Genomic DNA, 20,788 nt, shown 5'->3' with positions numbered 1-20,788 from the left:
AAACTTTAAAAACAAGGGAAAAGCTAAGACCAGGCAGGTGTAGGAACTATGGTGTCCCCTTACCAACGGCTTCCTTTTCCACTACCAGTTGTCTTACAACCAGCTGGCAAAATTACATTTTCTCTAAAGATAGATTTTCTGCTTTCCTCCCACTTCCTGGGATTCTCTAAACAGCCAATGTCATCCCTACATCCTAGCATTGCCTGAGACATAAGTGAAGCAATTATTGGATGTTACTTAGGGTGCTGTGCCTTCCTTTTTTCTGTTTTCCAGACTTTGGAAATTTCAGACTTATTTTTAAAACATTTTAAGAGACCATAGGCAGGGTGCTGTAGACAACTGGTATCTCACAAATGAGACTGTCGTCTCCACTTAGGAATTACTCCCTCAGTTTCTCTTTTGACCTAGGTGTGTCCTTGGCCTTGTATTCCAGGGATTGAGCCTCTTTATTGTGACTTCCTATAAACAAATGATGGCTTCAGGGTCTAGCTGGGATACAAGTCTGGAATCTGTCCCAAAGGCAAAAGCACCTTACCTTCTGCTCTTAGCATCTGCTCAGAGTTTTCTTGATGTCTTGGAAAGCAATTTGAAGCAACAAGACAGAGCCCCTTGTTGGCGGACAACAATGGTAACTGCAGACAGAAGAATCTATTTTGCAGTCTAGGTGTTCTCTTCCTGGCCTAATTGCTAGCACTTTCATCCTCTAGGAATAAAGGGGGAGAAAACAATCTTTTTTTACTTTGTATTTTTTTAATTTTATGTATTTGTACATCATTTTTCATTTTTGCACAACATATGCATTTTTGTCATGGTTATAGTCCCCATACAATTCCCAGCCCCCTACTCCTTGTTTTCATCCTACTCCTTCCTCACCGCCCCCCACATTGTGTCTCTGGTTTATAGTTGCTTGTTGATTTTGATTTTTACTTTATTATAATTAGCCTTTTTTCCTGGTATCTTATTTAGGTTTTCTAAATTCCTGGTATGAGTGAGACCATCCAGTATTTTTCTTTTTCTTTCTGGCTTATTTCGCTGAGCATGATCCCTTCTGGCTCCATCCGTGTTGCTGCAAATTGCATGAGTTTATCTTTTTTTCATTGCTGAGTAATATTCCATTGTGTATATGCACCACATCTTCTTGATCCAGTCATCTACTTGGGGGCATTTGGGTTGGAGAAAACAATCTTTTATACTAATGTAAGGAAACAGGGTTTTGGTGCAGAAACACCACAATTTTTCAACCTCCTAATGACAAGTCTTCAAGAGCTTTATCCTTAGAATCAACTATTTTGGGTGTTATGTCTATGCAGGTGGTATTTTCATTTTAATATAAGTACACACCTCAATCTTCAGGCTTGCATAGCTGCAGCTGACCAAAGCTAGGGCAGATATACTACCTGCTGGAAATGGTCTTCCTGGTAAGATTTCACTTGCTCCTGGTCTTCCTGGGAAGACAAGAGCTTTGGCAATGAACATGTTTCATCAAAAGCTTTAGCCTGCAGCTAATGAATGAAATTATTTCAAACTACTGTGAACATTTAACATACACCCCGAAACCCTTGATGACACTTAATGGCAAAACCAAAATTAGGAATTGCTAATTTGGAGTCCAAAATTCTTGTGGAATAAAACCTTTATCTTTTTTTTTTTTTTAACAACCCAGTGACTAAACAAGAGCGGACTTGTCTCCTCTGTCTAGATGTCCCCAGCACCCCTACTCATTTCATTTAGCAACTTGGTTTCCTAAATGCACACAGGCTTTGACACCCGATCCTGGGCGGCTGGAGTAGGTACGTGCAGCCCTCTCCTCCACTGTCCAGACAAGGTGAGAGTCCCAGGCCTGGCAGATACGCGGGATATGCAGCTCTTTCTCGCCTACACGTTTGGCCTCGGCGTGGAAGCTGGACGGACACTCTCGGCCGTCACGCTGCCGGCACACCTGTGAGCACAGGTAGCGAGCAACTCATAGCCGTGTGGACCCAAACCACCCGCATCCTCTGCCGACAGCAGTCGCGGGCCGGCGGGCCAAGCAGTGGGAGGCCAGGGAGTGACCGCGCCCCGCAAAGGCCGCCGCGCTCCGCAGCGGCGGAGGCTTATGGCGCCCAGAGGTCGCCAGCCTCGCGGCCAGCGCTCTGGCCCGTCACCCAGACAGCCTCTCGCGCCGGCCTCGGAGGGGCATGCGCAAAAGCGGCCGGGGGGGGGGGGGGGGGTTTGCGTTCTGTGCCACCCGCGGCGGTGGAGGTTCTGATTGGCCGAAACGAGTCACGTGCCCACGCCTCGGCTGATTTCCCCCCCCCTGAGGGAGGGCGTGGGGCGCGTTCAGAAAAGCCTCTGTCGTCACGCCTGTTTTGCACCCCGCTGCTATTTCTGGTCCGAGTGACTGATCGTCCAGTCAGTGTAACGCAGTTTGCTGTTGTTGTTCGTTTCATGGTGGCATGAAAGAAGAAAATGTCTTACTCTCCCTTCCTCAGAAATGCGGCCAGAACCTTGATCAAGTTGTCCCTGCAGTCCACCCAAGTCTTTGCAGTTACTCCTGTCACTAAAGCCGCTTTGAGCTGGGCACGCTATTGCTTGAAGAATAAAACATCAGATTCGTAACAAAATTGAAGATATTGGTCAGAATGACCCGAATAAAATGAAAAAGTACAGTCTCAGTGCCCTAAATGCCACCACTGGATCACCCCAACAGGGGTCTGGCATGGCTGGGTGAGATCCACACAAGAGCCCACTCCACCTACGATTAACAACATCCTTCCTCCAGGGAAGAACATACAGAGGAGGAGAACCCTTTCTGGGATCAGGGATGAGATAAAGAGTGTTCTTCCTTCCCTTTTCACCACACCCTCCTCTCCTTTTTCCTGCTGGTGTAAATTGTGTTCTAAGTCAACTAACACATCTAACCGAGCATCTTAGAAAAGTAGTTGATTCCAGGACTTGGGGCGGGGAAAATAAAAGATGAGCTAGAGAGTCCTAATATTGCTAGAAATAGAAGAAAATACTCAAAAAAGGTTGGAGACATGTGAAATGAAATCAAGAACAAAGTTGAAAGATCTTCTAATAGCTAAAGCTAGAACAATATGAGGAACAAAATAATTAATACAATTGCATTATTATTTATAGGCTCACATAAATATCCATGAGTTCACAGTGATATAAAGAATAAATAAGTTACAACAAAGGAGGCAGGAATATACAATGGGAAAAGGACAGTCGCTTTAATGAATGGTGGTATGGAAATTTTGATAATGGTGCCGGGACAGCCACATGCAAAAGAATGAAACTGGACCACGGTCTCTCACAGTGCACAAAAATTAACTCAGAATTGATTAAAGAATTGAGTGTAAGATCTGAAACCATAAAACCAAAAGAAAACAGAGATGGTAAGTTCCTCCTGTTTGTTTCTTTGTTTTTTGGCTCTTACTCCAAAAGCCAAAGTAAACTCGAGACTACATCGAATAAACGCTTCTGTGCAGTGAAAGAAATCATAACAAATAAAAGGATGATTTACTGAATGAGAAAAGATATTTTCCCCTTATCTATCTGGCAAGGGGTTCAGATCTGAAATATACAAAGAAATCATGCAGCTAATAACAAAAACAACAAAGAAAGCAATCCAACTAAAAAATGGGCAGAGGAATGAATGGGCATTTTTGCAAAGGCAACATAATGGACAAAAAGCACAGGAAAAGATGCTCAACATCACTTATCATCAGGGAAATGCAAATCAAAACCACATGAGATATTGCCTCACGCCTGTGAGGATGGCTGTTATTTAAGAAGAGAGAGAAAAGTGGTGGTAAGGATGTGAACAAAAGGGAAGCCTTGTGCACTGCTGTTGTGAATGTAAATTGGTACAGCCACTATGGAAAACAGCATGGAAGTTCCTCAAAATAATAAAAAATAGAACTTCCATGTGATTCAGCACACCCACTTCTGGGTATCTATCCAGAGTAAGTGAAAACATAAATTCAAAAAGATATATGCTCCCCTACGTTCACTGCAGCATTACTTATAATAGCCAAGATTTGGAAACAGCCTAAGTTCCCACTGATAGATGAAAGGATAAAGAACACACACACACACACACACACACACAAATACTGTGTAGCCATAATAGAATGAAATCTTGCTATTTGTGACGACATGGATGGATCTTGAGAGTATTGTGCTCAGTGAAATAAAACAGATGGACAAAGAAAAATAATGTGTGATTTCACTTATGCGTGGAACCTAAAAAACTAAACAAATAAATAAAATTAATCTCATGGATAGAGACTATATCAGCGGTTTCCAGAGGGGAGGGAGACTGGGGAATAGTCAAAATGATGAAAATTGGTGACGAGGATCAAGAGGCACAAATTTCCAGTTATAAAAAAAAGTTGCAGGAGATAGTGGACAGTATGGGGTCCATAAGCAATAATATTTGTTAATAATAGGTGGTAAATAAACTTATTGTGGTGATCATTTTGCATTGAATACAAATGTCAAATCACTATGCTGTAACTCAAAACAAATAGAATGTTATCTATCAGTGATCCTTTTAATTAAAAAAAAAAAAGACTAAGTAGGTGGGGGAGAAAGGGCAACTCTTCCCTATGGAAATATTCCAATTAATAGATGTGATGGGAGGAGGGAAATAGAAAATCACCTTAAGGCAAACATTTCAGTAATCATTGTTCCAAGCAAGATTTGTTGATGGGTGCTGAGATTAGTGGGCACAAGTTTTGTGACAGTTTATTTACATAGTTTCAAATATCCCCCTCAATCTATTTAATAATCTACAAGTATAACTTTATAGTAGAAAAACTCAGCCAACACACCTTACCAAGTGATCAAAGTATAAAAGATAATGCTATGCTATGCTTAGAAAACCCCACATCACTTCTATATTTTACTTGTCAAAAATGCATAATCTTAATCTAATTATGGACGATAGCACACAGACCCAAAAGCAGGACATTCTACAAGATAACTGAACAGTACTCTACAAAAGTGCCAAGCTCCTGAAAGACAAGGAAATTCTGAGAACCATTCCATAGTAGAGGATGCTTTAGGAGACATGGCAACTGAAAAGGAAAAAACAAATTTGAATAAAGTCTAGTTTAGTCGACAGCATTTGCTCTAGACTGAATGTTGGTGTCCCCCTGCTAAATTCATATGCTGAAACATAGTCCCCAGTGTGATGGGATTTTGAGGTGGGGCTTTAGGGAGGTAATTGGTTCATGATGGTGGGACCCTCATGAATGGGATTAGTACCCTCATCAATAGACTCCAAAGAGCTTTTGTCCTCACTTTGTCATGTGAGGACACAGCAATAAGACAGCTTCCATGAGCCAGGAAGATTGCGCTTGTCATATTGCTGGTAGCTTTATCTGACTTTCCAGTCTTCAGAACTATAAAAATTAAGTGTTATTTAAGCCACCTAGTGTATGGTAATTTGTCATAACACCCTAAGTGAACAAAGACGCTATTACAGTGGAATTGATTTCCGGGCTTTGATATTTGTGCCATAGTTCTATAAAATTTTTTTAAGATTTTATTTATTTATGCATACAAGAGCTGGGGTACAGGCCAGAGGTGTGGGGGGCGAAAGGATTCACCAGAGACAGAGTGGGAAACAGAACAGGCAGACTGACTGAAATACACTGCTGAGGGGAGCAGCGGGCGAGACAGGAGAGGTCTGCTGTGCCATGAGGATAGCTCCCTAGCCGGGGATCAAACTCCTGTGGCAGAGGCTGCAGACAGCTTCATAAGCTGTGTCTTAACCCCTTGCGCCACCAGGGAGGCCCCAGTTCTATAAAATGTTAACCTTAGAAGAAACTGGGCAGAATATGTGGGAACTCTCTGGGCTATATTGGCAAAATACAGGTGGACTAGGCTGAATTCCTCTCTGTCCTAGACTAGGTGAGCAACAGACTTTCAGTTACAGGGCTGAGCTTTGTGTCGGAAAGGAGCAAGCTGGTGAGAGGCTGGGGTGCATGCCCTTTGTGAGCCTCAGCTGCCTAACCTGTCTCTACTGGCTTGACAAGTAAAATGGGCAGGAACAAGCTTGGCAAGTTGAAGGAACAGCAGCAAGGCCAAGTCAGGGAATATACTGATGAGCAGATGAGCCAGAGGGAGAGGGCAAGGGGCAAGTTTGGACAGGTGGCAAGAGTCAGATATCTAGGGCCTCATGAGGTAAGATTAAAGAAGGTCTTCTCATCCACCCTCCATCCCTGCCATGTCTTCTCCCACTTCCATTTACTACAATTTTATTATTTTCTATGCTTTCCTTCAGTACCTGTGTAGCCTTAAGTAAACTGCAGTACTTACTCCTCTGAGTCTTGTCCTGCCCACTTTTTTTTTTTTTTTTTGCCTCACCACAGATGATCGGGAGTCCATCCTTTCCCCACCTCTCCTTCTTCCACCTGGCTCCCAGCTCACATCAGCTAGATGTTTGCTTTTACATAGTTAAGGTTGCTGTTTATGGTTAGAATAGATTAAGATTTTTACTTTTTCATGCTTTACTTGTAGACCAAGGGCTAGAAATCTATCAGCAGTGTTCTTGATCATGTTCAGAGTTTTGTTCCCAAGCCATCCAACTGCTTTGTTCACTGTGCTGTCCACCTACTGAGTTGTAAGCATTTTTCAAGTTATTTGAGAAGATATATATTGAGAATATATTCCCCCAGTTTCTGGCTTGTCTATTCATTGTCTTTTCATTCTCTCAATGGTGTCATCTGAAGAAAATAACTTTTTAAAACTTCAATGAAATTCAACTTCTTTATGCCCATGTCCATTCAACTTTTGTTTTTCAAAATCCTTTTTATAATATGGTTATTCCTTCTTTACAGCATCTATTCTTATTTTATAATGTCATATTTCCTCCAATTAGGAGGATTCCAATTAGGACATTTTAAAAATCCTCCATTGTTTTGTAATCACCCTCTTCCCTCTGGGAATAATCATTCCACCTCTTAGTCTCCCTCCTCTTTCTTCTGCTGGATTGCCTGGTATCTCGCATTTAAGAAGAGAGAACTTACTTGATCTTTCCAGGTAACTCAATTTCCTTGATGGGTCTCTCTCCTACATAGAAAGGTTGGTGGGAGATGTGTCCAAGGGTGGGGTTTACCAGGTGTCCAGCTTTGTTTTGTGAGGTATGAAAAGAGAAGAGCCATAGGAGAAATTTACCAGATGCCAGACTGAAGAAGGAATTACTCGGGAAGCTCAAACCCACTCTAAAATCCCTCCCAAGCTGTTTGCTGCATTTCTTTGGAGAAGAGATATCTGACTTTTTAAACTAGGGAACCAAGCCAGCTGCCAGTTGCCCTGTGGCCTGGCTGTAGGAGGGAGCAGTTGTTCCAGCCTGGAGCTTCAGTTAATCCCCTTGGTGCCAGCCCTACCCCGAGGCAGGCCTCAGAGCCTCTAGGACCACAGGAAAGATGAACCCCTGCCTTCCTCAGCTCTCCACAGGCCTATTCTGGGAATGGTTTCCGCCCACTCCTGCTGCTTTCCACCTCCCCCATTTTCTGAAATTTCTCATCCGATGCCTCTCCTCCCACTCCCCACCTGCTTTCTTTTTTTGTTCTTCTCCACTGATCATCTCAATGAGGCCTTAGGTGAGAAAGGAAGCAATTGCCTGTGCTCAATTCCACCTCTTCACTGAGATCTTGATTCCATCTCTGGGCTTGGAAGAATGTCCATGTGTGCTGTTGGGCAGAAAAAACAGCTCATAAAATAGCATATACAGTGTCCACTTCTACAAAAATGTGTGTTCATGCACATAGAAAAGTGACAGAATAGACATTAAGATGTTTGCAGAGGTTACCTCTGTATAGGATGGGTGATGGGATTAAAGTGTTTATGTTTTTTGTCTTGGATTTTAAAAATGCTTTTAAATGTTATCTTAAAACTTAGGTGGTGTGGATCTGGATTTTCAGGTGTTAGATCTGCTACTTATGAGCAGATTAAACTAGTTTGGGTGTTTTCCTTTGTTGCATAGCTGCGATGAGAGCTAAATAGATTGTACTTGCCAAGAGCCAGTCAGAGTGCCAGGTTTACATCAGGCAGAACTCAGTAAATGTTGGCTGTTATTGTTCTATTAGTTTTGAGATCAAAAACAAACAGTAAACAGTTTAAATTGCCCAACTTCAGGCTAACAGCTGTCCTGGGCACCTTCTGAGATGAATTAGCTGCAAAGTTACTGCCAGATAATTAGACCATTGAACTACTATGGATAAGGTAGTTAATTATAGGAATTGCTTAGATTCTGGAGATTGTCTGCTGAAGATAACAAAGTTATTTTCACAAGAGTCAGCACTGGATGTTTTACTGATATATACTGGACCAGTTGTTTACTGAGGTCATTCCAGAACAGCCCATCAAGACTTCATGCCAGGGATACACAGCTAAGGTAGTTCATCAATCGCCAAGGTACACCTACCCCTTGAGTAGGAGAACATAACACTGCCATGCTCACAGCCAGAGATTATAACTGATCCCTCAGTGGCTCATCTTTCCAGCTCCAAGCCTTGCAGAGGGTTAACATGTAGGTTTTCTCTGTATATCACATTTCTTGTCCTATAATAAACTCTATAAGTGACATGAAAGGCTAATGAAAAGCTCCTAAAAAAACTGAAATCAACTATCTTAAGTAACTCCTGGCAGATTTCTCTGCATGGAGTGTATAAGTGATCACAGTGGAACAGCTGTGCTGGGGGCCCTTTTGTCGAGGATTGGACAAGAAACGAAAGCCTGGCACTTGTTGGGACAAAAGCTGATGTGAAACTTTTGATTGGGTTGGTAATAGACACTAGAGTCCATTCATGCAACAGAATACATTGAGCAGCTGGTGTAGGCCAGGCTTGTGCGAGACGTGCTTGTTACCCTCGATGGCCAAACAGACCTGCCCCTGCCTTTCAGACCTTAGAATGTAGTACCTGGCTGTCCAACAGAAATATAAAGCCAACACATGTGCAATCTAAGTGTTACTAATGTTTACATTAAAAAAAATAAAACTGGTGACATTAATTTGGATAATGTATTTTATTTCACTCACTATATTAAAAAATTCTTCCACTAGCCAATCAATGTAAAATATGAGATATTCTGATTCTTCATACTAAGTCTTCAAAATCCAAAGTGTATTTTACACACACAGCACATCTCCATGCGGACTAGTAGGACTGTCAACCACCCTGATTTTACTCAGGACTGTCTTGGTTCTGGATCTAGAAGCCCTGTCATCCAGGAAATCCAACCAGGGCCTGCAAATAGTCCTGGGTTTTTCATGCCAGGTGTGGAAAGTTGGGGAGAAGTTACAAAACTTTATGGTGGCCCCCAAAATAGGTGTGGAAAATCATTTTTAGTGTCCAGATTATCTGCTTTCCATAGTTACTGACACTGCTTAGCCCCTATTGTTGGTGCTATCAATCATGACTTGTGGTTCATAGAAACAGATCATCACTATTATATAGCTGAGATGTGAATTGTGGGTTCAACTTAAGCACGTGGCAGCTGTGATCCTGATTTTACAGAGTCACTATGCTTGGTACTGCTATGACATGGGTTAATCCTTCACTCCTGCCTGAGCAATCTGGCAGGTTTTCTACAAGTTCAGATCATGAAACAAAGAACGCGGACACTACTAATTCCAGCATGACCCACACACAGTGGAGAAGAAAAATAAAGGACTGTGTGGGCTTAATGACCCATGGAAGGACAAACACCTGGATGGGAGAGGTGAAAACCCAAACAGTGTCAGCACAAAGTGCAGAAGAGAATTGGGGGTTGGGTGTGGTGGAGAAGGGAGTGCAAGAAGGTGTGGAAACTAGACTGAAATCCCAGGGTGATAGGAAACTTCTAAACAAGTCACCATAACTTTTTTGTCTCCCAAAGAAGAGTGGCTGCTGAGCGAACCCAGGCACCCTGTGCTAATAAACATGCACAGTCACATCATCCTTTCCCAGATTGGAACTAAAGTGCCCTATGGATGAACAATCAGGAAATTTTGATAGCTGTGCCCTTACGTGCAGTGTTGTACTCTCAGATATTACCACTGAAGATGCTGTTTCTTTCTCTTTTTTTTTTTTAAGATTTATTTATTTATGCGTATAGGAACTGGGGTACAGGCCAGAAGTGCAGGGGTGAGAGAATTCGCCAGAGACAGAGTGGGGAACAGAACAGACAGATCTACTGAAATACAGTGCTGAGGGGAGCAGCAGGCAAGCCAGGAGAGGTCTGCTGTACCATGTGGGTCACTTCCCTGGCTGGGGATCCCGGGATCAATCTCATGCTTCAGCAGCTGCAGGATAGCTTCATAGTGCTGAGACTTAACCCCTTGTGCCACCAGAGAGGCCCTGGAGTATACATTTCTGACATGGAAAGCCTGTATGATAAATTTATATATGCAAAGGACATGACTAATAAGCAACTGATCTACCAAAATATGCCTAAAGATACAAGGTGGGTGCATAGTGTTCAAGAGCTGGAAAGGAACTGCCACAAGTCTGGAAGCCCAGTGTCACTAGTAAGATGTCATCACCTTGGACAGCCACCAGGAATCCATGTGTTAGTGCATGAAAGAACAGAACTATGCATAGCCATGAATTGCATGGTTGACTACATTTTGGTTTCCCACTGCATAAATAAAAGAAGACTGTCCAAAAGTTCAGAGACGTGTTAGAAAAGGAAATAGAGTGGAAATATCCTACTGTATCATGGGAAGAAAGAAAGATGTCACGATTCATGTAATTAGTCCTATTATATTTGTATTGCTCTTTTGGAGTCTAAGATTTTAAAAAAAATCAAAATATGTGTATATACAACAAATTGCATGAGTCTCCAGGAATGAGATTAAAAAGTCAGTTTCAAAAGATTACATATTTTATGATTCCATTTATATAATTTTTGAAATGAGAAAATTTTAGAAAAACAGGCAAGTTAGCAGGGGCCTCCCTGGTAGGGCAGGTGTTAAAGTCAGAGCTATTAAGTTATTGGCAGCCACTGAAGCATTAGTTCGATCCTGGCCAGGGAGCTGACCCACATGGTGAGGCAGACCTCTCCTGTGTCACCTGCTGCTCCTCTCAGCAGTGTATTTTGGTAGATCTATCTATTGTGCTCCCTACTCTGTCCCTGGTGAATCCTCTCACCCCCACCCCGCACCTCTGGCTTGCACCCCAGTTCTTGTATGCATAAATAAAAATAAATCTTTTTTTAAAAAAAAAGAAAAACAGGCAAGTTAGTGGTTTCCAGGGGTTAGGACAAGAGGTGGAGAGGGGTGGGGTGCTGCGGGAGGAAGGGAATGTGATGATAAATGGCAGCAGGAGAGACCCTATGGGGGTGGGATGTAAGTCATCCTCACAGTGGATGTATCACCTCATGTGACATGATCCATGACACCAAATGCTCATGCACACATGCAAAGGAGTAGGTGGGACACAGGGGAACCTGAACATAGTATCAATGCCAATATCCTGGTTGCCCTAGCATATCATCAGCATGTTATGGTTTTGCAAAATACTGCCTTTTGGGAAACGGTGCATTATTTCTTACAAATGATTGTCAGTCTACCATGATCTCAAGAAAAATTTCACTTACTTGGAATTAGGGTTTTTGTAGATCTAATTAAGGTAAAGATCCTGAGATGAGATCATCCTGGATTAGGGTGGCTCTAAATCCTATGACAAATGACCTTGTCAAGGAGGAGAAAGAAAGGGAGACACACCGAGATACAGGAGACACCAGACAAAGATGCAGAGATAAAGGATACTACCAGGAGCCACCAGAAGCTGAAAAAGACCAGACAGACCCTCCATGAAAGCCTTTCTGGGGGCGTCCCCTGTGGCGCAGCCGTTGAGTGCTGGGTTGCGAAGCTGCTCGCAGCCTCGGCAGAGCCGGTTCGATCCCCAGGCGCGGATCCCACATGGCGTGCAGGCGTGGATCCTGCCGCCTGCTGCTCCCCTCAGCAGTGTATTGCGTCAGTCTGCCTGTTCTGCTCCCCACTCTGGCTCTGGTGAATTCTCTCACCCTCCCGCGCTTCTGACTGTACCCACCCAGTGCTTGTATAAATAAATAAAAATCTTAAAAAACAAAACAAAACCAAAAAAAGCCTTTCTGGGTCCCACCATGTAAAGTCAGCCATCTGATAAGATCTGGTAAGAGCCACTCCTCACACAGCTCCTCATGGCTCTTGACTGGAGTGACGGGGCGGGTACATCTTTGGATGCTGGAACTTGGAAAATCTGACCAGTTGGCTGGGACTGTCCCATCTCTGTCATATTCCTTTTAGGACTCCTTATAATCACGTGCCATAAAACCACATCAGGACCTGGAATCCTCCCTCACTGACCACAGGATATAAACATAGACGTTAAAAACCCACATTTCCTCTGGAGATGCTTCTTCCCGTGATGTGCGCCCCATAAAGGAGGAAGCAGAGGCAGCAGGAGGAGACTCAGCATGTGCAGAAGTCAAATTGTTTCCTTAAGGGAAGGGGTTCTTAAGCCTCTGAGTAGGTAGTTTTCCTTCACCAATTCACTTTGGCCCTGCCTTTTAATCTTGTGCTGGCATCCTAATCCAGATGCTCAAAGCCTCCCAGTTCGGGTTTCAGAGCAAGTCTTTCTTACCCCTCTCTTGGGAGTCATGTTCTGTTTACAGCTGAAGGACAGAACCTGCTGCCAAATTTGAGGTGTGAGCTCACGAGAAAAAAAATAGCTCCCAGAGCTTGGGCGCGGAAGGCAGTGCTGCCCTTGGTCTGCATCCCCTGGCCTTCAGACAGAGAGCAGGCCACAGCACACTGTGCTGGGCCGTGGAGTCTCATCCCCATGTCTTATCCAGTCTCATCCAGTCAGGCTGCTGGTGGGCTTCTGCCTCAGTGTCCCTAGATGTGAAACAGCAACATACTGATCCTCAACCTTGATACTGGGAAGACCGGGAGTCCAGAAACAGATACTTTGGCACTCCAGGCAGCAGAACACAGGCCAAGGCTGTGCTCTAGTGGAGGCCCTAGGCACAGGCTCCCCAGGCCTCCTGCCTGCCTCTCCTCCGTCCCTCCCTTAACATGCTGCTAAGATGTAGGCCTCACAGTTGGTGACAGTGGCCAGCACTTTGTGGGGCAAGACATGGTGCTTGAATGCTATCTTCTCAAGTGAGAAAACAAGGAGCGAGGTCTTGTCTCAGAGCAGGAAAAACATCTGTCAATACCTCTCCTTAAAATAGAACAGATGGGGGGCCTCCCTGGTGGCACAAGGGGTTAAGATGCAGCACTACGGAGCTATCCACAACCACTGCAGCACGAGTTTGATCCCTGGCCAGGGAGGTGACCTACATGGCTCAGCAGACCTCTCCTGTCTTGCCCGCTACTCTCCTCAGCAGTGTATCTCAGTCAACCCACCTGTTCTGTTCCCCACTCTGTCTCTGGTGAATCCTCTCACCACCCCCGCATCTCTGGCCAGCACCCCAGCTCATGTATGCATAAATAAATAAATCTTAAAAAAAAAGAATGCATGGTTTAAACAATAGCTATTATTCAAAGTTTTAACGGCAAATACTCTAAAAAAATAAAAATTCATGTATCTACACTATTGTTGAAAGAAGTGAGGATGAGCTAATTAAGCCACGGAACTATACTTAAAAAAAATGTCTACAGAAATACCTGTATATGAATTTTACAGCCCCAAACTAGAAATTACCTAAATGTCCAGTGACTGGGCCAGGGTTCAGCAAACTCTGCCCATAGGTCTGTCCAGCCCGCAGCCAATTTGTGTAAATAAGGTTTTGTTGAGAAACAGCCATGTACAATCTCTTATCTAGTGTCTGTGGCTATAGTTATGCTGTAACTACATATTGTGCAAAGCCTAAAATATCCGCTTTCTCGACCATTTACAGAGAAAGTTGGCTGATCTCCAAATGGATAAATAGTGTCTGGGACATCCTTAGATGGAACCAGACTCAGTTATGAAAAGAAACAATGGGCAACAGCATGGATGAACTTCAAGCAGGCCGCTGAGTGCACAAGCATCTCAGAAACCTCATAGAGTATCACCCCATTTACATGACCTTCAGGGAAAAGTGAACTATGGGAACAGGGAACAGTTGATAGGGGTAGAGAAAGGACACTATTGAAAAGAGGCAGGAGGGAACTTTCGGGGTGCTGGGAATATTCTGTCTTTTCATTGTGGTTAATAGTTATGCAACTGTATGTATTTGTCAAAAACACGCTGAACCAAACACTTTTAAAAGGATGAATATCACTGTATGTTAATTATATTATATGTAAATTATGTGTATAAAATATTGCAAAGCAATATTTGCAACACATGGTATGGTCCCCAGCATGTGCACTGGGACTCAGAGGCAATGTTACTCCTTCCACAGGTCTTTTTGCTGGCTCAGCAAATGAGATCACAGTGGGAAGAGGCTGCCATTGGGATACTTTCCAGGGGGCACTAGAAGGCGGGGGGGGGGGGGGGAAGAGGGGGAGCAACCCTCCAACTAGGAGGCAAGTAAGGCCAGAGAAATAATCTGCTCCATTCCAGGAGCTGCACAGATGGTTTGACAGGACCTCAACAGAGGGAGATTGACCTCCCACTCCAGGTGGACCCCAGTGAGCCACACTCCCAAAAGCTTTATCTTCACACAGAAAACGTATGGGTATCACACACAGGAGCACAAGGTGGAAGCTCAGGGCCAGCAGAGCAAGTGGGCCACCTACCATCATCCAGCCAATGAAGTCCTGAGACCCTCCGGTCCCCAGATTCCTGCCCACTTTGACTGCAGACTATGGTCTCTGCTTCTAGAGCTGGCCCTTGGCTGTCCTCCACCCTCATCCTAAGTGCCATGGCATTGCTGAAGGCAGGATTTCATGCTCTGGTCGCTATATAACAATTGCTGGGGTATTTTTTACCCAGTGCTTCCAGCGTTATGCTGCAAACAGGTATCTCCTGTTTTCACCAGCATCCCGCTAGGCAGGCATACTAATCCTGTTTTACAGGGAAAGCAGCTGGCTCTCCCCATGGTTATCTTAGCTGAAGACCAGAGCAGTTTGCTCCCCAGTTCCTGCTCATTCCTCTTAACCCTTTCTAGGGAAGCAGTGAAATGTTTTAATTTGCACTCTCTGGTTACAAATAGGTCTAAATATCTCTTTCTGTTGTTGTTTTGCATTTGCCTTTCTTTTTGTGTGGATTGCCTCTTTATATTCTTTGCCCCTTTTACTATTGCAATCCTGTCTTTTGGTTGTTGATTTGCCAGAGCTTCTCCTATATTCTATACAGTAGCCCCTCATCCGTTTTCAACACGGTAAATATCTTCTGATCTACTGATCTGTCTATTGGCTTGTTCAAGGTTATCTTTTGTTGAGCAGATACCTTTCACAATGATGTAACCAGATTGACAAGTGTTTTGCCTCAAGGTTTATGCTTTTGTTTAAAAAATCCTTCCCCACTACTGGAAAAGAGTCTCCTTCATGATCTTCTTTGGACATTGTAGTGTTCCTTTTGATTTAGTTTTATTTCTTCAACTACAACATGAAAATATGACAAAATATTGGTAGTTATTAGTTTGGGGTAGCAAAATAAAATGCCTATTACTGTATTTCCCACAGTTTAACATTTCTAAACCTTTAAAATTTCTAAAAATATTTTCATTGTACAAAATGCAAGTAAAGTCAAATAAAAAAAGGAAAAACAATTATGATGCCCCTACTTGGATATAGTCACTAGCAACACTTTCTATGCCTTGTGTGTGAACGTGTGTATATGCATGTGCACATGTTCTATGTATAATCCTATGTGAACATGCATGTGTGTGTTTGCATGTGCTATGTGTTATGTTAATGTGGATGTCTATGAGTGGTGTGTGTGTATACACATGGACTCACATTGCACATATATTTTCCAGTTAACAACTTGCCATTTCCTGAGTGCAGGTCTCTGTATTGTCATGACACTGTAAGTTGCTTTTTTTTGTTTTGTTTTTTCCCTCAAAGAGAGCTAGTTTTGTTCTGTGGTGTCTCTTCTTCCATAACTTAACTATGAGACATCAAGTTCTGGGCCAGCTTCCTTTATTCTGATAGTCTCACACTGATAGCTGTCACCTGAGAATTCTTTTTTTTTTTTTTTCCATCTAGAAACCAGAATCCACAAACACTCTGCTTTCTTGAATAGTGCATGAAAGCCTAGTTGTCCTTAACTCCTGCCTTAGGATGTAGGCATTTGTGGCCCCTACACCTGGAATGTTCTTTCCTGTGTTATCTGTTGGCTCCCTCCTTGTGGACCTCTCTCAGATACAGGCTGTGGGGGGCAGGGAGCTTGATTTGCAGAGGTGGACCCCAGGACTTAATACAGCACCTGGCACACAGCAGACACCCCCAATAAGATAAAAAATCAACACAACCCCAATAAGAAGGGAGGGATTAAATACCCAAGGAGCTCTTACCCAGGTAAGAACAGGCGGTCTCTGAAATAAAGGGAGCAGAGGGGCAGGTGAATGGGGTAGGTGGGGCCTCAGAACAGAAAGAGTAGGCCAGCAGGAGAGGAAGAGGAAAGAGGCAATGGGGCTAGCAGGGGCAGGCACATGGAGAAGGTACCATTGCTCCAATGGTGACGCAATATTTTCTCTCTGAGGAGCTGGACAAGGCACTCTCCGGTGTATTTGTCTCTGTACTCGCAGTGTACCAATGGCCTCATGTAGAATTCATTGAAAGCAATTCACTGGTACAAACCAGTTCAGTCCAGCTAATATCAGTACAAACCAGTTGAACACTGGTGAAGCCAACACAAAACTGACAGAAGCCAGTAAGGATGGGTATAAGTCTCATGAGGGAACTCTAGGTAGACGCTGTCCCCTAGTACAGGTGATCACCAGAGTCAACACCTGTGGGGACATCTCAGCTTCTTTCCCATCTGTTTACCATCCCCCGCCCCAGGTGGAAGAAACAAAAGCCAGGACAGTTGTGGTTATCTTCTCCATCATCAGTGTATTGGGGGCTGTTGTAGGGGGAACAATAACCTACACTGCTCTCAATTGCTTCTTACTCCCTCTTTTTAAAAAAAAATTTAAAAAAGATTTTATTTATGCATACAAGACCTAGGGTGCAGGCCAGAGGTTTGGGGGGTGAGAGGATTCACCAGAGACAGAGTGGGGAGCAGAACAGGCAGATCTACTGAAATACACTGCTGAGGGGAGCAGCGGGCGAGACATGAGAGGTCTGTTGTGCCATTTGGGTCACCTCCCTGGCCAGGGATCGAACTTGTGCTGCAGTGGCTGCAGATAGCTTCATAGTGCTGTGACATAACCACTTGCACCACCAGGGAGGCCCCACTTCTTACTCCCTCTTTCCTTTTGTTGTTTTTGCCTGGAACATTTTTAACCCTTCCACCTGCCTGATGACCAAAATGGTTCTGCTTGTTCATGACGCTGCCAGGCAGCAGCTTCTCTAGAAATCCTAGCTAGGTATAGGAGCAGGCGGAGTTATAAATGGTTTTAAGAGGGGTAAACAGTGAGAGGGCTGGTGCTGTTGGGTGTGGGCATGGCGTTGACCTTGCCTCGAAAACACCACAGTCCCAGAAAACACCGCTGTCCCAAGACGCAGAGTTGGGGTTTCTATTCTTAAAGACTCTTCTGCGGACTCCCTTTTGTTGTCTGGCACCTGCTGGCGGGCCCCACTAAGTCCCAGCGGGGTCCTTTGATCTTGGTTTGTATCCTTGTTCTTTGGTGGTGTTGGTAAACTTTTTTAAAATGATTCTTGGTCATTTAGTAATTATTGGAAGGGAGAAGAGTTCTGTGATCTGTCTTCAGTGTGGAATCCTTCCCTAGAAGTATCCAGTAACATCTACACCTGTGTGTGTTAGAAATATGCTAGCCACCTATGAAATTGGCCACATTAATAAGGCATAAAAAAAAAGATGAAATTAATTTGATATTTTATTTAAACAATATATCAAAAACATCATGTAACACACAAGCAATATTTAAGACTATTAGTGAGATATTTTACATTTTATTTCATACTTAGTATCTCTAGCACTTAATAGTTAGACATGGCTATTTGTGGTAGGAGGTAACACTTACCTTAGAGGAGACACTTTTGGACCAATGGGGACCTTTATCTTCCTCCCTCTTCCTGCCGCACTGAGAAAGATGACAACTCTTTCTCCTCCCTTTCTGTCACTTCTTCTGTGGAACATCTACCCATTTCTCTTAGGAAAAAAATTAATAAAATGTACATCGAAGATGAGACTTTCTATAAGCCAACAAAACAAACAAATAAACAAAACCCCACAACCCCTATGCTTGAGAAACAAATAGGATAGCTATAAACTCCGAAGAGTCTCGGCTAGAACTGAGTGTACACATTGCCATTTCTATAAATACATTCTCATTAAAATGGCCGGTGCACCGGATTTTTTTTCTTTGTCCTGATGAAGTTTTCTCCCTCAGGAGGCTGTGTGGCAGGCTGGAAGAGCCCTGGATTCGATTTTAAGAAATGGCTGCATGGGGAATCTTCCCTGATCTCATCAGCTCTCTCACCCATGACAGCCTTGCCTCCTCTTCCTTACGCTATCGCTCTCAGGATAGTTTCCTCGCTCAAGAGAGATAACAAAGGGCGGGGCTCTACACGCAAAACCCACATATGGTGTCCTGCTGCTTCTCAGGGACGATCCGGGGAGGTGTGGGTCTAATTCAGCCAGAACTGGAGCAACAGAAGGCACGTCCACGGCTGCTGGGTTATGTATGGGGCGGTGGGGGAAAGGCTTGGGAAACTGCCCGCAGAAGGATCCTGGGGCCGGGTTCTGCAAGCACCAGGCCTCCGGGGTGCAGCCTGGCTGGACTGGCCTGCCCTCACTAACGAGAAGCGCTACCCGCAGCCGCGGGCAAAGTCTGACAGTTTAGTAATCCGTAAAGATATTGGGGAGGAGATACTCGGGGTCAGGGAGGGGGGTTAGGTGGGCAAAGGAGAGGCCGGCCTAAGTGGGGACGCTTTTGAGACCCACGAGGCAATAACTAAGCGTCCGGCCGTGAGAGGTGGTCTGGCAGCCGCGGCCCGAGGGACCACCACAGCCTGCCCCAGGGAAGCGACACGGGTCGGAAAGGCGCGCAGGCGGGGAGACGACCAGCGCCGGGGATCTGGGGCGCCCTGGACCGGCGGGAGCCGACCTGACACCAGGGCCGTCACGGAGATGACGGTGACCTTCGGGGGCAGGAGCCCCCCCCAAGCAGGGGACCCTCCCGAAATGGGAGGCCCCCTGGAAACTGGGGTCCTCCTAGAGATTCGGGTGCTCATGCTCCCCGCGGAGGTCTCCGCCTCCCCCAAGCCGTTCCTGCCCCTCCCCCATCTGGACGCGCGCGCCGCTCGGGAGCCCCACCCACCCCCTCCCCGGCTTGGGGGTCTCGGTCTCGGCCTCGGCCCGCGATTGGCTAGAATGCCAGGAAGACCGCTTTCTCATTGGTCGAGTAGTTTCGGGCGGTCCTCTCCGGATTGGTGGATATCCGCGTTGCTCGCGACCCTACCCCGAACGCGGCACGTGATTGGCTGGCGTTGGCACGGTCCTGGGGTGGGCCAGGGCGGCGCGGACGAGGCCTCAGGCGGCGGCGGCGCTCGGCAGGTGAGCTCCGGGCGGGGCTGGGGGCTGCGGTCGGGATTCTGGGGGGGCCAGGGATGGGTCCAGAGGGTGTGGCCTGGGACTGGTGTCTCCCGGAGGCTGGGGGCGCGGGCCGGGGGTGGCGGGGACGAGCCCAACCGCGGGCCCCGCCCGGGCCGCCAACGGTCGCTGCCCCCGGCCCGCGCCCCCTCCTCAGCTCTGGGACTCCCAGCCCGGCCCGCGTTCCCTCCCTGGCGGCAGGAACCCCACCCCGCCCGCGCCCCCTCGCAGGCGCCGGGACGCTCACCCTCGGCCTTTGCGCCCTGCAGAGCCCCAGGACTGCTGAACCCGACCGGCTTCTCCACGCCAGCTCCCCAGCCCCGACCCGCGCCCCTAGCACCGGGATCCCCAGCCCCACCCCCTCCCTCTCCACAGCCCCAGGACCCTCCACCCGGCTCCCGCGCGCCCTCTCCTCCTCACCAGGGCCGGGAAGCCTGGCCCCGCGTCTTCTGAACATCAGGACACCCTTAACACCAGCCTGCGCCCCCTCTACGACACCAGAACCCCGCCCCACCACCTCACCACTGGGGATCCCCAGCGGTTTCCTTAGCATTCGAGGTGCTGGCGGGCGTTTGGGGCGCTGTGCTCGCCCCAGGACAACTCAGCGAGGGGCTCAGAGGCCCCAGCAAGGTTCCTGCAGGTGGGCCGAGGTGGGCCTCGACCTCCACCTCCCCCAAACCCCCCTTCCCGTGTCAGGGCTGTCACACCTGTACAGCCTCGCACGACGCAGCAGGTGTGGCCTCTTGGTGCCACTGCCGTTCCTTGGGCACGTTCAGAGAAAGAACCAGATTCCTTCGTCTTCCCTATCGCTTTGTTACTTGTTGGTATCTCCAGGGTGAAACTAGTTCCAACTTTGCAGGCATTGCTCTGGTGGTCTGGGCTTCCTGGGTTGCTGTTGAATTTTTGAATCCTTTTATGGAATCCTTTGTACGCAGTCTCTTTACATTTACCTTGTCAGTGTTTAGAAACAGCGTGCGTTTGGGTCTGTTTTCATCCATTTCATCCGCTACTTCAGAGTTCCTTGAAGTCTGCAAACTCAGGATGGTTAGTTCTGGAGAATTTTCTCAAATTATTTTCTTGGGCAATTTCCTCCTTTTAACTGTCTCAGATTTCTCCTTTCGTTGTGTTTTGGAAATACTGTTATTTGGGCATTGGACTTCTTGGACTGG

At 45.8% G+C, this 20,788-nt stretch overlaps 1 protein-coding gene and 1 long non-coding RNA gene across 16 annotated transcripts in view; one reads left to right on the top strand and one right to left on the bottom strand.

Annotated features, from left to right (window-relative positions):
* Positions 1-227: 227 nt before the first annotated feature.
* LOC119241448 (uncharacterized) overlaps positions 228-20,788 on the bottom strand; it is a 72,918-nt gene continuing 52,357 nt past the window's right edge. For 3 of the 5 annotated variants that reach the window (XR_008551189.1, XR_008551191.1, XR_008551192.1), the window contains 5 exons: positions 18,049-18,176; positions 15,345-15,496; positions 7,023-7,688; positions 536-703; positions 228-459 (listed from right to left, as the gene is read on the bottom strand). This is a non-coding gene — a long non-coding RNA (uncharacterized LOC119241448). The remainder of the gene's footprint in view (positions 460-535; positions 704-7,022; positions 7,689-15,344; positions 15,497-18,048; positions 18,177-20,788) is intronic. The other 2 variants (XR_008551190.1, XR_005124315.2) reach the window with 2 other exon arrangements.
* The window catches only part of SUN1 (Sad1 and UNC84 domain containing 1), a 52,672-nt gene continuing 51,410 nt past the window's right edge, over positions 19,527-20,788 (top strand). For all 11 annotated transcript variants that reach the window (XM_037506741.2, XM_054693562.1, XM_037506738.2 and 8 more), the window contains exon 1: positions 19,527-19,583. The gene's annotated coding sequence lies outside the window, so the exon portion shown is untranslated. The remainder of the gene's footprint in view (positions 19,584-20,788) is intronic.

The sequence above is a fragment of the Talpa occidentalis genome, unplaced genomic scaffold (genome assembly GCF_014898055.3).
Source record: "Talpa occidentalis isolate TD23 unplaced genomic scaffold, MPIMG_talOcc4v2.1 talOcc4.12, whole genome shotgun sequence".
NCBI classification, from domain to species: Eukaryota; Metazoa; Chordata; class Mammalia; order Eulipotyphla; family Talpidae; genus Talpa; species Talpa occidentalis.
Note: the sequence above shows the minus strand (reverse complement) of the source record. Positions and strands in the feature narration are given on the sequence as shown.